Here is an 18,316-nt window from a genome sequence, read left to right as displayed (position 1 = left end):
CAGAGTAAACCACACAAAATACTGTTGAGTAATGTGATGTTCTCTGACTGGGTTTTCAGTCATTTGCGTGTAACAAATGTCAATGTGAATGAGGTTTTGTTACTTCTGGAACAGATCCTGGATGTTCCAGCTTCACTTTAGCCCTCTATTTCCTGAACGGCTCAGCCTCCATGAAAACTACTGAAAGCTGCATTCAGTTTGGTCCCCAGCAGGCCTGTGAGCTGTTCTATTATCCTGTACTGTAAAACAGTCAATACAATCTACGGCCATAATACGGTATAGTTTAATAATGTGAAGAAATTTTAATTGAATTCTGTTAAGATAAACAATACTGCTTAGAGCACTTTAGCAGCCAAGTAACCGCCGTGTGGAGTTACTGCTGTAGATGACATCTATATTACAGGACAAGGGGAGGGAGATCCAGTGCTGTGATTAATTGTGAACACAACACCTCCTACATAGACTCACACACACACACACACACACACACACACACACACACACGCACACACACACACACACAGACGCTCTATGTCGCATACACACACATTCGCTGAAAAAGAAAAACCCCTTTGAAAAAAAACACATGACACACACAGCCATATTAATGGAAAGAAAAGGGCTTTATATGGTCACACACACTCTGTTTTACTTAGAGAATAAAAAGAGAATGATTGACAGGTATGCGTGTGTGTGTGTGTGTGTGTGTGTGTGCGCGCATGTGTGTGTGTGTTTGTGTGCAGAGGCAAAATTCAAGCTGTGTATATTTGATTTGTTCTGTTGGCAGGATGTGTTTAAGTGTGTGTGTGCGTGTGTGTGTGTGTGTGTGTGTGTGTGTGTGTTTGTGCTGGCTGTGTGTGTGGTCCGTCTGTGTGTGGCTCTCAGCATGACGTCTGTGTACCAACTAAATAAGTGCCTCTTGAGAGAGGGGGGGGCGACCGGTGCGAGGGTGGAGGGCTCCTCCGCAGTACAATAGGGCATCAGATGTGCGTGTCTGTGCGTGTGTTCCTCCGACAATTTGAGTGTTTATCCACGCACACACATACATAACTCCCAGCGGACTGAATGAATCCCTTTTTGTGTGCAAAAAAATCAATGGCATCACTTCAACAACATTATTGTTTCTTACAGTGATGGGACACTTTTATTCAGATTACGCATCTTAAAAAGAAAAACAACCCACTGAAACGCGGTGTGGGAGTTTGGGCCTCATGAAAAAATTAACAGCATGGTAATTCTGGAGCGCCACAAACTAGGCAAATATTTCTGACTCAAAGCACAGTCTTTGAGGCTTATTGTACGTCAGTTGGGTTTCTCTAGCATTTTGCGAACAAGTGGAAGTTCTGCCACCGGTACCACTATCTCTGGAAGTTTTTGTCTCTCTGTACACATGTAGTGTTTTCACCTTGAAGCAACTCATCTCTAATAGAAGACAAAGTCAAAGCAACTTGTTTAACTCAGGATGTATGAAGTGTTTTATTTAGAGGACGATTGAGCAGAAGAAGACAAGCTGTTGGCTCATTGATTTCCTTTATCCTCCTCGATAGTAAGTGGCTAGCAAGCAACCAGTTATCACCTGGCTCATTAAACTTTGACTGGTGAATAACAAGACACATGCTCGACGCACTAAACTAATTTAAATGCACATGTAGAGCAGGGGAGTTGTGTTGAATTTCCTCAAGTGGAGGTCCAGAACATCATAAGGTCTAACTCGTATGATGATTCAGTCCTACAGGTATAAAGAGTGTGCTGAAGTAGCCTTGTAGTTGTGTCAACATCTGAATGTAGGCAATTTAAATTCAGGTCCAATTCTAGAATATTTTAAGAATATTTACAGGTACATTGTAAATTGCTGTTGGTAATCGGTTTCCTAACTGTTTAGAATATATTTTGTAACGTGTTTGTGACCTGTGATGTATAAAAAAAAAAAAAAAAGATATTTAATCAGGTGGATGTCTTGCAGCAGACACATGAGTACAGCAGGCGAAATAGAGCACAAGCACATACAAACAGCATCAACAACAGTCACACACATCCTCTAAACATGTGTAAAATGAATAGTTTAAATTCATCTGTTAGAATGAGACTTCAGTGTCCTTTTTATACTGTGCAAAGTACTAGGAGACAGTCTTGCCATGATCAGAATTTAGTGGTGGGGTAAGAGTTCACCAGTCCTGGGATCTGCTGAAATGAACTGCAGCTTACATTTGACAAGATTTGTGATATACAGACGCAGCTTTAGCCTGAGACGTTTAAAATCAAAGATTTTAGCCTGTACTGTAGTTCTCTTCTTGTTGCTACTGAGACCCAGCCTACTCCTTCAAATAGTAAAAAGCGATGAGTTTGATATTTGTCTCCTGTATTAATATGCAGAGCACACTGCATGAAGTTGTTTTTGAAGTGGAATGAGCAGCGTGAGAATACACGATATCTCCATGGTCAAATAAAAATGCCAGTGAGATGAAGAACTGTTTTCATTCATTTCAGTTCAAATATCTTAAGGTGAGGATTTGGCCAGTGTGGACACAAGTGGAAAGGCACCTGAATTTCCTTCAGTTTCCAAAGGCCCTCTTGAGTCAGTCCCTTCAAACACTGGGTCTCAACCTGGGAATAAGAACCACCAAGGGGCTCGCAGGTTAATTTCCAGGTGCTGATGGATGTTGGAGAAAAAAGTAACATATTTTAGACAGGGGAATATCTTTTACATTTCATTGCCCTCATATATATATATATATATATATATATATATATATATATATATATATATATATATATATATATATATATATATATACTGTGTATATATATATATATATATATATATATATATATATATATATATATATATATATATATATATATATATATATATATATATATATATATATATACTACTGAGTGTGCTTGTGAGTTCTGAATGGAAGAGCACCCAAAACGACCCCTCTTTCTTTCATTTTGGCACTTCTAGCATGTTGTGAGTTAGAAATCCTTGTGCGAGGCGCCCTGAACATCAACCTGATTGTTATTGAGTGGTCTAGGCTTGATAAGGTTGGATCTCATTCAAACCTTTATTGATCAGGATGATACTTTTTATGACCTGTCCTGCCTGATCCATGGACTGATTAGGCAGTAACACATTAATGACATTACCTGCAGTGATCCTCCAGGAAGTACATTTGCTATTCACACAACGTGGGCATGAAAATGACAACTGCATCGGTCTGAAACTAGCTCTGCATTGTGCGCTGCTTTTTGCGCTTAGGGTAAGAAAGAGCCCATTAAATTTAGAAATAGTATTGTCTTTAATTATCAATCTGATCAAACAAAAATTCCACATGGAGTTCCTCAAGGCTATATTCCTGAGTTTCTGCTTTTCAACATCAACATGCTCCCCTTGCTCGGAGTATGTCATTTTATTACATCACCTACTGCACCTATGCAGATGACACACAACATTACATGGCAATGTCACCACATGACTGCCATCCTTTACACTTGCACGGAACAAATCAGTAAGTGGATGGGCCAGAATTTGTCTACCACTGAACGCTGACAAAAACTGCAAATTTTCATTTTGTCACCAAACAAGAAAAATTAAAATTCAGCGTGCACCTGGAATCTGGGGGCACTAAAATCAACAAATTCAGACAGAAATCTTGTTGTAGCTGTGGAACTGAATTCCGACAGCCTCACAACAACAATGGCCTATTACCACCGTAAAAATATTGCAAGAATTCCTGTCGAAACGAGATACAGAAAAAGAGGGGTTAGACCATTTTAATAGTGTCTTTACATGTCAGAGTGAAAATTCAACCAGACAGCTGCAGCTCTGCCAGAGTGGTGCTAAGAGAGTCCCACACGGTTCCTTAAATCAGGATAGATTTTAAAATCCTCTTACTTGAATATAAAGCATTAGATATTCTTGGGCAGAAACACATGTCTGATTTACTTGTACATAACGAAGCATCCAGACCCATCAGGTCATCTGGGACAGCTTTACTGAGTGTTCCAAGAATCAAAACCAAATGAAGTTAAGCAGCTTTTAGTTTCTATGCTTCCCACCTGTGGAACAAGCTTTCCAAATACCTGAGGTCTACTGAGACTATTAGATCATTTTAATCAGGGCTCACATGTTCCTGTTTACTTTGGCTCTCCAATAATTAGATTCATGACTTTCTTTTTCTATTTTCTGTAACATTACAATCCCTTGCTTTTGTTTGTTATTGTCTTTTAAATGCTTATTTTATCTGTAACTCTTGATTTCTTTATTTGAATGTCGTTATCATTGGCTTTTAAAGGTGCAGTGTGTAAGAGTTGGCCACCTGAGGAACTCATACTCATACGAATAGGGGGCAGCATATCAACATAGTAACCACTTGCTACTGCTAACTGAAGCTAGCAGTCGAGGCTGGTAGCTCAGGGCCTAGGGTTAGTGTTGACACCAACTGACTTCCTAGTGTCTTCCAATTTTGTTGATAATGTTGGCTGATTTTTTTAACAAGAATGATTACATATTGCACCTTTAAATACAATTCCATGCCTTAATTTAATTTTCATGTATTTCTATGTCTCTGTAAAGCATTTATTAATTGCCTTGTGTCTGAATGGTGTTAAGAAGAAGACTGTGTTAGTCATTCTTTCAATAGTTACACAGTTTTGCTTTAAAAAGTAGCTGATCACAAGCAATGTTAAGTATTAGCGGCCTTTATGCTAACATAAGGACTTACAAGGATATATACTTTATTCTAATGATAGTTGCATTATATCAGTCAACAGAGTACGTATATGGAGCACAAAAGACAAGTTAGCCAGAGGGACAATGCTGGAAAAATTCAAATTCCTTTCTGAAAGGGGAAGAATAACAATCCATACATTATGATCTATACAATATATTTGCAGTGTCCTGGTCCCACTTTGATATCTTTACTGTGTGCCTCCTCCTCTGTCTGTCACTCTCTCCGCAGTCTGCTAGAAGGACCACAAAACGTGTTAAAGAACAGGCCACAGCTGCACAGGTTACCCAGCAGAGACATCTCAGCACCATCGCAGGTGCCAGCGTTGGCCCTCAGCCCAGACGCTGACAACCACAGAGCTATAAAATGAGGTGAGACCCGTGTGACTTCACAGGTAAGCTGTGTGTGTTTACACTGCAGCCAAAAGCACTGCTGCAGTATTTCACACCGTGGTGGTCCACGCACACACACACACACACACACACACACACACACACACACACACACACAGACACACACACACACACACACACACACACACACACACACACACACACTCGCAGGATGACACACACTACACACTTTTGTCATTCAAAGCCTCTGTTCTCTCCTCCACCAGCAGGAAATATCACCTAAATATTCATCTACTTCTCACTTTTTTAAAATCCCTCTTTCACCTGAGCACTTAAAAATCATTAAAATTAAAGTTTCTTCTTTGACTGTTTCCTCTGTTTATTCCAAACATGTTGTTTCCTGTGTGCTTTAACTGTAAATGAACACTTCTCTCTTTTAATCTGCCTCCTCGACTCCCCTTCTGTTGTCTCATCATTCTGGCCCTGGTATTCTGTTTCCCCCTCTCTTTCGTTTTTTCATCTCCCCCACTTTTCTTTCTTTCCTCCTCTCCTCCTCACGCTCCCTTCTTCCTTTCCTCCCTCTCTGCGCAGTTTAAGTCTAAATCAGGGGATTTGGGGGTGTTAAGAGCTGAGGTGTAAAACACCGGCTGGTTCTCTGTAAGCTCCTAAGAGGAGAAAATAATCCAACACAAAGTCTTTTTCTCAACAGCAGCTCTCCTCCCCCCTAATCACCCTATTAGCTCCTCTCCTCTCCTCTCCTCTCCTCTCCTCTCCTCTCCTCCAAGTCAAGGTCCGAGACCAAGCTGTTTGTGATTCTGTGCCTTCAGTCTAATATCACATGTGCCAAATAACACAGTCTTGATAGTTGTCAGTCCTGGTTGATTGAGTTTGTAACATTCTCCTGATGTAAACTGATGCAGACATGACCAGCAATGACAAGGCATGTGTTCTGATTGCACAATGCCTTTTTGTTCAATCAGCAAATTGCGTTTCATGTTTATTGATACCGTAGCATTTTGCATTAATCTCAGGCTTTGCACCGATCATGGCAAGGCTCATCGCTCGCTGCCAGACTCCTTTAATATCAGGGAACAATATACAAACCTGAAAAATGCAAAGGAATTGGCAAAGAACGACCAAGGGAGCCATTTAATCGTCTATCTTCCGTGTAATCTCTCTGATGCATTCTCTCGCTCAGTCTCCCCGAGAACTTAATAATAAACAGAAAAAGAAGAGAAAATGTTGTTTCCTCTCACTTTCCTCCCCGGCCATATCTCTCCTCCCCCTCTCTCTCCCCCTCCCTCCCTCTCTGATGCTCTCTCGCCCATCTCTCTCATCTCCTTCCTCTCACTTCCATCCTTCTCCCTCTCTCTCTTTTTTATATTCATAGGATTTTAAAATGTCTGTAATGGCCCTGGTAGATCAAAACACTCCTTCTCCCACTGTGTGCGTTAGCGTGTGTGCGCACCCGCTCCTGTGTATGTGTGTGAGCGCGTGTGTGTATGTGTTTACCTCCGTGTGTGTGTGTGTGATTTGCATATCGTGGCTATGCTCTGATTGGCAAACTGGCAACGCAGAGCCCAGCGGGGCATTTTTTATTAAAAGGCCCTACCACAGTCATATACACACTCTCACACACACACACACACACACACACACACACACACAAACACATACACAAAGTTAGGAGCAGCCACTGGCCTGTATCAGAACCTAATGAATAATACTAAAGAGCTAGCAGTCGGGGTTCTCCATGTATTGTTCTGTAATGCCAAGAGCAATAAAGATTTTTATTACCATATTTTTATGGGCAGCAGACATAAGCTGCCACGAAATACTGGGACCAGTTTTTTATTGACTAAAATGAAGTTGCATAGTAATTTATTATATTTTACTCGTCATGATGTATAAGTATTAACCGGAATGTTTTTTTATTGATGTTTTATTTTATTTCATCATTATTTCATCATATTTATTATGTCACTATCCATTACATACCAGCAATGTGTGCAGAAGAACACAAGAGAACTCTGAATGAGGCAATAATCTGGAGTAATCTTGAGGAATTAAGACATCCCTGTTTGATTAAATTACATTAAGAGTTTCAGTCAAACACTAAGTTCAGCAATGAATTATGTGAAGTGGCTTTGAGCCTCATAAGAGCATGATACATGGACTTACCACTGGAACAATATAAAACAGCTATATTTTAGAGGAGAGTGGGCAATCCACTTTATGTGGCACCATGTGGGCATATAAAAGAATAAATGTACTTCTAGGACCGGCAGCTCCAGCAAGATCAGAGGAGATGATAAAGTGGAGTATAATGAACATAAAGGCCCAGAAAGAAATGCTAGAAATGTGGAAATATATATTTTACTCAAAGCCTCACTATGTATCATGTCATATTAGCTGTTCACAAGCAGCCTCAGCCATTGACTATTTATCAACAATAAATACAGAATCTACAGAAGCTTCAGCACATTTTGAGGTAATTTATTAATGTAATCATTTCTCCACTTCACCACATTTCAAATAGAAACAATGCACTTTTTTACTTCACTACATGTATCCACAGTCTTAAGTTTCAGATTTTGAACTGGGTAAGTAGGAAACTTCCTGTGAAGACTGACATAAAAGATGATTGGTTTTGGTGAGTTTCAAAAATGTGAAAATTGTTAAGGAACTATTCTGGTGTATAAGTCCTGGTTGAACTGGGCCTAGTGGGGACTTGGAGGCAAAAGGATAAATACACACAAAAAAACTTTGTCAAAATGAGCCAGATGTGCTGCAACAACAAAAAGATGTTGACATGTTCGAGTCATCAATAATAAATCAATCACATACTTTATATGATAATATAAGCTTCAAAACTAGCCCTTCTGTATCACCAGTATATTTTGCTGCTAGTACTTCTGAACTTTTACTTTTATAGAACACTTCCTCCACGTTCTCAGGATTCTTTATTAAAATGTCACAGACTCAGGCTTTAAACTATGAATTAAAGTCTTGACTGTGTGAACCCATGACATCAGGTACATGCCACTGCCGGCCAACTAAGCCCCCAAATCACTCCAACAGACCAAGAGGAAGCTGCAGTTAAAGTGCAAGGATTGACTGCATGACCCCCGGGCAGTGATCACCGGGAGCCGCAGTGTGTCAAGAGCTCGGTCCTGCCCCCGCTCAGACTGCAGACCTCAGATACACCAGTGCTGTGTGGCTGGACATTTTCATCTTGAAAAAGGTCCAGATTCAGATGGTGTTAAGGGAGGATTCACTTAAGACACTGCGGGGTGATAAAACACACAATCAGCCTCTTGTTGTGACGGCAGAGATCAATGCAGATCATTATGACTAATCTAGTCAACAGAGCTATAGGCTACTGTTAATCCTCGGGGTAAACAGTTCATCTGGAATCATCGTCTGTTTTAAAAACAGCATTATTTCATAACTAATGGCCGATCATACAAATCCATCATACTGTCTGTGTGTGTGCGTCTTTGTATGTTCTTCTACTTGCAACATAGTGAGGACCATGGTTCTGAACAACATGAGGACATGTTGGCCGATTCTCAGGACTATAAAGGGCTTTTTGAGGGTTGAGACTTGGTTTTAAGGGTTAGGTGATAATCACTGGAAAGGGTATTGATAATCTGTATCTTAGTACGAGTACAGAAATATTACTTAATTATAGGTTAAACTGCTTAAAATGATACAAAGTATTTTTCTCAAATATTTTTAATCATTGATGTTTAATGCATTACTTCCACCCCTGCTTATAAATAGGTTTAGGTTAGGGTTAGGAATTTAGCTGTGATAGTTAAGGTCAGGGTCTAAGGAATGCATTACCATAAATTACAAAATAATAGCTGGGTTTCAATTAACCACAGGGCCCCCTTCAAAGGCCAGGTGCAGTTGTATATTTTGATAAATAACCACTAGTTCCAAATAAATGCTGAGTCTAATTTATTTTTTAAATTTTAAATCAAGGAAGAAGACATGACCACTGACTATGCGCGTTTTACTTCTTCGCATTTTTCACATATTGTGCTTGCTTTCTGTGAGTCAGTATCACATTGATGATCGCCAGGCTCAGGTGCAGCAAAAAAATAAAAAGTACGACTTGAAATTCAAACTTTGTCATAAAATATACAGAAGAAAACTCGAGAGAAGCAGCTGCTAGATGTTTCTCTGTCGACCCCAAGAGAGTGAGAGATTGGCGAAAAAATAAAACTGAGCTTCAGCGTCTGTCTGAGGAGGACAGCGAAAGGGCTAAGGCTAGCGAGGAGCCTGACATAAACATGCAGGAATGGGTTATCAGCAAACGGGCTCGCCATGAGAGTGTCCCATAAAATGATCAGGGCAATGGCGAAACAAATGTACACCACTGTGAGTGACAGCAGAGATGAGGAGTTTTTGTGAGGAAGGAAATTTGCCGCCTGGTCCCAAATAAACGCCTGGTCTGTTAAATGACTGAAACAAATAAGCGCACCGGCTATCATCTGGTATGTTATGGTATTTCAATTATGTTCCTCACAAGTATGTACATACAAGTGTGTGTCTGTGTGTGTGTTCACTTGCTCTCTCTTAGGACAAAGCCATCTGAAGAGAAATTAAGCGATGTACTTTGTCAGTAATGTTTTGGCTGACGCTGACAGTCCATTTGCTTTCTTGCAGCTTGTTTGTCGTCACATTACATGACACAATGACGACGCACCCTTCACATGAAGTCATTATCACAGAGCACTGCCATCTCCACATCATCTTGTGCACATGATCCTAGCTGTTAAACCCCACGGGGACTTGCCCGGGCTGCTCCCCTGTCATCTCTCTCATTGCAGAGATGACACCCCTGCAGCACCTTGCTGATGGGACACCTCCCTACTGTGATTTGGCTAAAGTACATTTCTCCACAAGCACCCTCTACTCTATCGTACTGCAGCCGCTCAAGAGTAGTTTGATTCATTGGAGTGTATTCTTTGTTTCTAAAAAGACGATTTTATGATTGTTTTACTATCAGCATAAAAGCGAAATCGTCTCATCTCCTTCTCTCTGTAGGGGCAATTAGTCTGCTTTATGAAAATCAAATAAATTAAAGTGTTAAAAAGCTTCCACTGAGTCACAGATGAGCCTTGAATTCACTGATACAGCATCGCTACTCTAATAGTACGTTTCAAGAAGGTGCTGTGCATATATAGGTACTGATAGAGTGAATGGTGGTGTCATGAGTGTGTATATGCGTGTATGTCTCGGTCGTGAGTTGACAGGCTGCCTGAGGGAAAGAGAGGCCTGATGGGTATTATGCAAATGAAGCCAGCTGTTTGCTGCATTGGCAGACTCCTCGTAACTCTCTTCTAGTTCTGCTGCAAGTGAGAAAATATTTTATCCCCGATTCCCTCATCGCCACATTCTCTCGCCTCCTCCTTATTTCCTCAGAGAAGGTATTTCTATACACGGTAATTTTATATACACCCTCCTCTTCGCATTTCAGCACTATCCCCCCGTGTCTGCCTGACTATCCATCTGCACGGTTACAGTAATGAATGTACGAACAGGGAAAGCTTCCTTAAGCATTTGTTGACTTCAACAGTGTGGAGTAAATTATTCTGAGGCTGCCTGAAAAACAAACAGTTTTCCATGAATAGGTCTCATGTTAATTCAGACATTTACTGCAGTAGTTGTATTTCAGTCAGTCAGTAGAAACCCTCTGTCCATATTGTTACATTTTCCCTCCAATATTTCCCTTCATCTCTCCCTTTTGACTCTACCCTACACTTCAAATAAAAAAAGCCTTAGCTGGGATGATAAACTGCATGTATACTTGTCTTTCTTTCCTTTTTCGTCTCCTCTGATGATCCCAGATATGTGCCAAACATGACCTGATGCCTGTTTCCCTTGGCAAGTAGGTAAACTATGTAAGAACACTCCCATTTTTATCCTCTGTTTTAATATTCTTTAGTGGAGTGTGCTCACAATTCTGCATTCAAAACATCCTCTTAGAGTCAGTGTTATTCATTTTCTGGACCAAAACAGTTAAGCTGTGTGCAGTAAAACCAAAACAATTACTGAACGGTGCTTAAAGGCACTACAGGGCTTTGAGGGATAATTCTGGAGATTTGTAATGAGCAAACTCTGTGACTGAGGGTTTAATTGAATATAATTCATTGTTTAATTGCCATCAACAATTGATTTTATCACAATTTAGCTATTTTCTAGCCTCAGTTTGAACTGGATATGGTTAGTTGTTGAATAGCAACAGATAGAATCTTAAAATTAAAATGAAGTCATTATTAAATGTGATTTAGTTTATCATTCAACTAACTTTATGTTCACTTTATCTGTTCTGTTAAGTACTCATGTAGCTTACTCTTCTTTTGCACCAAACATGAATCAAGTAATTGGTTTGAAATTATTTTCTAATAGAAGAAAGTTGAACGTTATTAATAGCCATTCTTATACTGGGCAGCAGCCCGCCAATTTGGCTGTCCTTTTTGCGGCTAGGTCCACGAGTTTAGACAGACCGCAGTATATTCGGGCTGTCTTTCGGTCTGCCAATATCACGCCTCGGAGGGTACACCTTTGCCACCTCCATTGCTAAGTCGTCGATGTCCTGGCAATTGCATGAGATGGGCAGAGGTGTCGATGACGTGCACTGATGTGCACGCCACAGCCGGGAGTTTTAAAACCAGGAAACAGCTGATCAAAGCAGTCAGTTCATCACTTCATCTAACCCTTCGGACATCAAGATGAGCAACTGGAAAGCTGCCGATATCTGGTAGATGCTAGCCATCACAGCCGAGAGATTCGTCAATAACCAGATCACAGGGACTGTGAAAGATGTCATTTTGTGTGAAAAGGTTGTCAAGGAGCTTAGCGGATGTGTTGTTTCTAAACTGACACTGGTATGGGGCTAAATATTCTTCCAATGCATATGTTGTACTTAACTGTTTTTTTGAAAAAAGGAATATTACACCTCCCTTTCACATGGACAGAACGGCAGATTGCAGAGTTTACCTGGCTGCAAATGTGGTGCATTTTCTAACTAAAAGGGGCTTATGATTAATTGGTAATCTATAGTTAAGGCTGCCAACTGTCCATTAAAGAAACTCCTTAAAATTTGCATCCGTATCTATGACATTACACATAGTCAATGTAATCTATTGTGTGATATATATATATATTTTTAGTGCAATCAAAACAATGAAAACAAGTAGTAGTTATGTTGTCATGTTATGAAGTAGCTATAGGATCATGCGCATTGTCTTTACTGTGAAACAACAGTCATTACAGATGACTATGCCGTGTTCAATAACTTCCTTCCTAACTCCGATGTAATTTTCCACAGGCGTTAAAGTAAGAGGTCAACAAATGAACAAACTGTTACCTTCTGCAAATCACAGACAGTTCTGGTTTTTAACATTGCTGGCAAAATTTTGGGATGATGTTATAACACATTGCAATGAAATATACCAAAGGTCCAGTAATTTTTTTCCAAATCTTAATGGAGAATTTTTTGCACATTAATATCTTTAAAATGACTCTTCATTCTAAAAAGCTTGCAAAGTGCAGTTTGGATTGGTAAGAAATGTGCTGAACTCCTGACCATGGCAGAGGAATCTTAATTCAACAAATTAAACATCTGCCAATAAATCAGTGCAGCTGATGCTGATTTACGCCTTGTCTAACTGAAAGATACTTGATGTAGCACATTAATATGCAAATTGGCATATGACATCATTCAGCACCTTTCAGCACATTCATAGTTACTTTCCCTCAAGTGTCAGCGACACAGATCTCAATATTATGGGTTTAACCTACCAGAATTTAAGTTAGCAGCTAAAATATTCTAGGCAAATTCATCATTTTGCACTGTGTTCATCATTTGAAGGAGGAGCAAAATACAAAAAGCACACTTTAGAATATGCATTTGACTGAGGGAGTGGAATTATTGTAACAATTCTAAGCTTGGTTTGCATCACTTTCAAGTTTCAAACTGCCTTGTAGAGGTATTTTTTCTTGCCAGCTGTCCCTACATAACCTGTAATATTGCGTAAGTGTATTCTGCTATTTTACATAAACCCAATGCTGCTGAAACATAGAATTTCAACAGCCCTCACAGGGTAAGAAGCTATATGTCATACAATGTAACTTCATCCTATTTCAGTTTAACCAGCTTCTCCGGCTGACATCCATTTTTAGAAACATATATTCCCACATTCACTTTTATCAAGCCAGTGTGTCATATAAAGGCAGGATCTTTTCATGCAAAAAGCCATGAAAGAATGCTTTCTCTGAGAGCAGAATTGATTTGGTTGGTGTTAGCTTCGTGGTGATTACTAACTGGAGGTCTAAGTCTGCCCTGCTTCTTATTTACCGCTACATTAGTGGCGAGGCGCCGTGTGCACCTCTACACGCGCCTGACGGAAACACCACAGCAGGCCTTCAAATCACTGTGAAATTACATCAGCTCTATACTTTGAACTACATGTAAATGAAACTTGTCACAGTGCTGTTGGAAATGTCACCTGTCACCTTCATGTTTACCTTCTGGCAGTGTCGCTGGCAGGGCCTCACAAATACACTTGTACATCCACTTGACTTGAATGTTGTTTACCTGAATAGCAATGCAGTGCAGACTGAAGGCAATTGAATGTCACTAAAATCTCAGTGACAGCTTGAAGCAAGTGTTTCTGTTTTAGCATAAATGTTTCTCTGAAGTGTTTTTGAGTCTTCTTCTGTTCCTTTCCCCAATATTTTGTTTCATTCTATTACAATATCAATATAAACCTATTGACTTAAAATGACTTTGTGAAACCTTACAAAATAACAAATTAGAAGGGATTGTTTTATGGTATGTGAATTTTAAAAGACAATGCAATTGATTTTATTCATAGTTTTGTGACCTAATGTATCAGATAATGTAAACAGTAATATTCATGTGTGAACGATAGATCGATCATGTAATATGAACACGGTCAGTTAAAAACCTGAAGAGAATTATAACCCCACTCCACAGTTCACCTCAGTTCTAGCATGACTTTGAGTGTCTTTCAGCTTGTTATTTTGGTTTTACAGCCCAAAGTTAAACTGTTTCAGTTCAGTTTCACATCATCCTGCAAATGATGATAATGTTGCCCTGTCTGCTGAGCTTCTTAATATGCAACTGTTTGCCAACACATTTACTTTATAAGGTGATAATGTATGAATATATTTTGTGTCGACAGTTTGTTCCACTAGCCTGACTTGGCAGAAAAAGTGAAAAAAAAAAAAAAAAGACCAGCTCTTAAATATCATTTAAGGGGATTTGAAACATTTTAATCAGGAACTGATGACAGTTGATCATCACAATCCGACCAATCCACACCCACACAGTCCTGAGGAATCAGATTAGCTGAGTTTCGACTGTTGATCTCTTAATGAATAATAAGCAAAGATGCTTTGATTAAAGTTGTTTATAAATGCATAGTGTTCTAAATAAATAATATCCATGTTCAGGGGCTTTAAAAATCCTCTCTGTAAATACTTTAAGATATATACAATTATTCAGCGTAGAACAATAAATTGTGTATCATATAGTTTACCAAAAACATAAAAACATGTTAGTAATCTCTCATTCTCCTGCGCTGAAAAAATCCAGAATCTCTAAAAACATCTTTGCAAATATCTTTAGTTTTAAAGTTTAACCACTAGACACAAGACGTCTCCTCGTTTGTGTCCTGTTTCCATTCACAGTTTATGTGCACTGTAGGGTTCAAGTTCCCACACCACATTTTAAAGGCAACACGCACACCACTTGTTTCGGGAATCAAATCACCAAAAACTAAATTCCAATAAAAAATATGATAATATATAATTCCTGCCCACATTTTGGTCGCCAAGACCTTCTCAGGACACAACAAGTATATCCCACATTTACATAATGATTCATCATCATGAATCATTATTCATTATTTATTTAATTAGTGATGATACAACTGAATTTAAGCTGAACACTGAGAAAGCATCAGACTTCAGCAGCTAAAGTGTAAAATGCATGTGCATCATTCTATACAGTGAAGTACAATCAATCAGCAAAATTCAAATTCACTTCAAATTTACAAAATGTAGATTGATCACTTTATGGTAAGTATATTTTAGTAGTATAGCAGTTGTTACGTGTAAAGCCTAGTGCTTTTCATCTCTGGTGCTTGCATTTTTTGCTTAGAAAATCATAAACTTTAGTTTGCCACTGAGCTTATTTTCTGCAATAATCCAAATGTAAAATGCCAGAGGCTTTTTGTCACAGGAACCAGGGCAATGCTAACAATGTGTTAGCCTTACAGTCTGACGTAGGGTTTTTTGTATACCGACATGCTGCTGGTTACTTGTGTAATGAAAGTACGTAGTAGTAGCAGTAGTAGTAGTAGTAATAGCTTAACATCATAATATATCAAACTGAGTCGAGTAAAATCCTGCAGCACCTCACACTTCAAGCTGCTGACAACAACTAAATGTTGTGCACGTATGTGTTTGTGTGTGTGTGTGTGTGTGTGTGTGTGCAGCGGTAAATTCAATCCTAGTGTAACTGTTGGGAAAAGATCAATAGTGTTATAGTATCCCTCTCCCTGTCTCTCTCTCCCTTACGCACACATGTGCACGCACGCGCGCACACACACACACACACACACACACACACACACACACACACACACACACACACACACAGGAATAATGGGCTCGAATCAATAATTCTATAGTGCTAACAGAAAGCTTCCACAGCAGTTTAAGGGCTTATTGCACACATGGACACACACTCACACACAGTCTTAACACGCACACAAAATCACTGAACACTCAACAACAGAACTGTGAGCCAAATATTGAGTGTTTCAAACACATTCATGGCACCTGAACTAATTTGAAAACCGTTAAATGGAAAATCAATTCTGCTGATTCACTCCACAGGAATTCATTTTATTGGTTTCGGATTCAAGTGACACACTCGGACTGCCACTGTAACTACTCTCGCCCTGTTGCTATACTTTCAGTTCATACATTCATTTCAATCAAAGGGTAAAATGGGCACATTTTATCCTTGTTTGCAGGCATAAAATGAGCGCTGGTCTGTTTGCTGCCGTTTGCTGTTTAAACTGCAGAACACATCCAATAACTCATCTAACCAGAACAAATACACCGATGATAAGGTGCTGTAATCAGTCAGTCATTGTCTTCCTCTATCCCTCCTTACTCTCCTCCCGCCTCCTCTCCCCCACTCCATCTCTCATCATCAGTCTCCCCTTTTTCTCCCGTATCCCCTCTCCTCCACCCCCTCAGTCAGTATTGAGTTTACATTTTCCTTTCCAACAAACTCTCTCCGGAATAAATATGAGAGGAATGAAAAACTAAACGGTAAGGAGGCGATAACGGAGCATTCATGGATGTGTGGGTGAAACAAAGTGAAAGAAACCACTCACGGCCATGAATGTACTCGCTCTCTTTTCTCTCTCCCCATAAGAAAGTGTTGAAAGTAAAGTATATTTTAATTCCGTCCCTGTCTCCGTTGTCTCCCTTGCTTTCTCCTTCTCAGTGCCATATGCTCAAAGCTCCATCTCGGGCTCATTTGGAGTGCCAAACACACACGCACACGCACACACACACACACACACACACACACACACACATACTAGCTCTATCAAAGCACAGGAACAGCTGGCTTGCTCGATATGGATGACTACTCGCCTGTCAACCAGTTTCACACACACACACACACACACATGCAGTGCACAGACACACACAGACACACACACACACATCATCAAGCCTGGTGTCTCTTGCTGTTTTGAAAATGAAAGTGAGTGAGAGATAGATGGAGGGAGAGGGAGCAGGTCGGAGAGTTACAAGTGAGTGAGTCAGAGAGCGAGCGAGAGACGCGTGGAGGAGTTTTTATTGTCGGATTCATTTGACATTACAATTAGCCAAATGTGTGAATATTCACCATGATATCATTTAACGATGCAGCACAGAGGGTGCAGGATTTGGAAGACAGGGAGCTGGTGTTGTTGTGGAAAGATGCAAACAAGCACTCACACCCATGACATCAGAGGCACAGACAGTATGTGTCACAGTTAACGATCCCAACCAGACATTCATTTTTGGTTTATTTTTACCAGCTGGGTGTTTATTCATGTCCTCAGAGTAACGTTTGGTGCCTTTAAGAAAGTAGGGTTTTTATTTTAGAATGCACGTCTCCATAAGTAAAGCTATATTCAGTCATTTAAGTGCTAATTCCTTCAAAAAGAAAGTTATTAATGCATTTTACCTATTTGTGAATTACCTTATGAACAAATATTAATCTGTCTTTTCAGCTGGTTACAATTAAATTTCTTCTTGGCTGTCATATTCAAACAATGCAAAATAAGGGCTGTTTATTTATTTTTATTAACAAAGTTACATAAGGTGTTTATGTTAAAAAGAATCTGATGAGTTTTTTTTATGTAATGTATTCTGTGTTAAAACTTGTTACAGTGAAAGAATGATGCAGGGCGGGATTGTTCAGTGCAAACTGATCAGATATGTGAACAAAAGTTCACTTGATGGTAAACGTGGGATTGTGCAAAAATCAATTGTTCTGTTGGTTGAAGTTGTTATTCCTGCCTGTGCAGTATGAGATCGCCAAACAGTATCTTAACTTTTAATATATTAAAACTTTTGTTTTTTTGCTTTCCTTTTTTATTCTTGCTGAAATGTACATAAACAGTGAGTTAAGGTTGTCAAGATGCTATGAGTCAAATTTATCTTGAATTTAGTTTACTGTGTGTTTTGTCTCTTTTTGGCAAATCAAATGCACTTAAAATAATAGAGTAGAGAAGTGGAGGGAGTCTGGAGCCAGAACTGAAAAAAAATTATACAAAAGAACAATAAAGGCATAAAGTAAATATATAATATATAAAGGGTAAATCCACCAATTTTACACATTACAGTGGATTTTCGGATAACTACTGCATATTTAAAAAAAAGTAGTATTAACACTTGCAAGTTGCAAATAATCTGACAAATTTCCTCCAATGACTGTCCAGCAGTGTTATAAGAGTGCAATTCTAGACCAGAGAACTTCTTTTACCCACAATGCAACTACTGGAGGTAATTTATCAGATTACGTGCAGCTTCCTCTGGAGTCACAAAAGGCTTTATACTACTTGGATCCTTTTCACATATGGATCCATTACTCTAACATCTGCACTGGTGTGCTAC

General features: G+C 39.4%; 1 protein-coding gene across 1 annotated transcript in view; it reads right to left on the bottom strand.

Annotated features, from left to right (window-relative positions):
- Positions 1-18,316, bottom strand: part of aff2 (AF4/FMR2 family, member 2) — a 173,745-nt gene that overhangs the window by 97,579 nt on the left and 57,850 nt on the right. The window lies entirely within an intron of this gene.

This window comes from Acanthopagrus latus, chromosome 18 (assembly GCF_904848185.1).
Source record: "Acanthopagrus latus isolate v.2019 chromosome 18, fAcaLat1.1, whole genome shotgun sequence".
Taxonomy (NCBI): Eukaryota; Metazoa; Chordata; class Actinopteri; order Spariformes; family Sparidae; genus Acanthopagrus; species Acanthopagrus latus.
Note: the sequence above shows the minus strand (reverse complement) of the source record. Positions and strands in the feature narration are given on the sequence as shown.